We start from the raw sequence: 1,569 nt of genomic DNA, 5'->3' as shown, positions 1-1,569 counted from the left end.
GTAACCCTGAGATTCTGTGCTCCACACTGTAACCCTGAGATTCTGTGCTTCACACTATAACCCTGAGATTCTGTGCTGCACACTGTAGCCCTGAGATTCTGTGTCTACACTGTAACCCCGAGATTCTGTGCTGCACACTGTAACCCTGAGATTCTGTGCTCCAGACAGACAAGGAAGAGAAGATACAAGGACAGGTGATGATGCTACTGCCCAGCAGGGAAGAAAATGTTATTTAAAGCATAGCCTGAGCTATAGTGGGATATGCCACAAAGGAGGGGGGATGGTCTTTGTCCCTGTATCTTATTTCTGTAACCTGAAAGATTAACTTGGCCTTTGAGATAGGAAGTCTTTTTTAGCATTTTCTTACTTGGGCTTTCTTGGTAAATGTACACTAGAATGCTGTTTCTTAAAATTCGCCTTCATGGGCTCACGGCTGAGAAGCGACTCTGAGGAGACACCCCACCTCAGGCTGAGAAGCGACTCTGAGGAGACACCCCACCTCAGGCTGAGAAGCGACTCTGAGGAGACACCCCACCTCAGGCTCGGTTTCCTGTGGGGCCTTTATGCAGTCAGACTCTTCACTTCTCAAATTTTCCAAATTTGGATTTCTCACCAAACAGGATCTTGGATCTTACAGTGGTTTTTGATATCTAGTGACTCTTATTTTTTCGTAATTCTTTTTTATATCAAGCTTGTTGAGCTTATGTGAATGCCTGCCTGTAGCTTACTGAGTTTCTGATTAAACCTCAATTTGGTTGAGAATTACCCAGAGCCATGGGTCTCTCTGCCTGCTTCTTCTGAGGTGCTTGCTTTGCTGGGGAATAATAGTAGGGGAGAGAAACTGTGTTGGCTGTCCACTCCCCTGCCTTTAAAATGATGCCAAATGCAAAATAAGATGCAAGGTCAGTGAAGGCCACTGCCACCACTAAAAACAAGCAAAAACAAAAACAACAACAACAACAAAAAAATCCACCCAAATTGCATGATGAAAGTTTCTTAGAGTTGACAAAAATCAAGATAGATTGAGCTCAAAAAATAAATAATAATATTAAAATTCCTAGGAAGAGAGGGTGAACGGTAAAAGGCAAAAAGAGGAGATCCGGTCCCGAGAGTGTGAATTAAGCATTGCTTAAGCCTGGATCCTCAAAACCCACAAACCAAACTGGCCAAGACAAGGTTCGTATCTTCGCTCTGCAGGTTGCTATTTAATAAAAACAAGCCAAGACTCCTGAACCTGTTTCAAAGAGAACAAAGAGTAGAGCTGAGCCACAGTCCCAACAGGAAACCTCAACACTTAGACAAGCCCTAAGATACAGTCAAAGAGGGAGCTCAGTCGTGTTTCTCAGCTGGCATTGTGCTTACTCTTACTTGCATAGTTCAATGCAACAAACAAAGTTTAAACTGTGTATCCGATGAGGTGGGATAGGGTTATTGGGGAACAGCCACTCTTTGATGCTTGTGTGGTCTGCTTTAAGTTTGATGCAAACTTGTGCTAATTGGAGACTTGGAAATGTTAAAGGCTGGGGCTGAAGAGATGGCTCAGTGGTTAGGGGCTGGAGAGATGGCTCA

The sequence above is a fragment of the Microtus ochrogaster genome, unplaced genomic scaffold (assembly GCF_000317375.1).
Source record: "Microtus ochrogaster isolate Prairie Vole_2 unplaced genomic scaffold, MicOch1.0 UNK18, whole genome shotgun sequence".
NCBI classification, from domain to species: Eukaryota; Metazoa; Chordata; class Mammalia; order Rodentia; family Cricetidae; genus Microtus; species Microtus ochrogaster.
Note: the sequence above shows the minus strand (reverse complement) of the source record.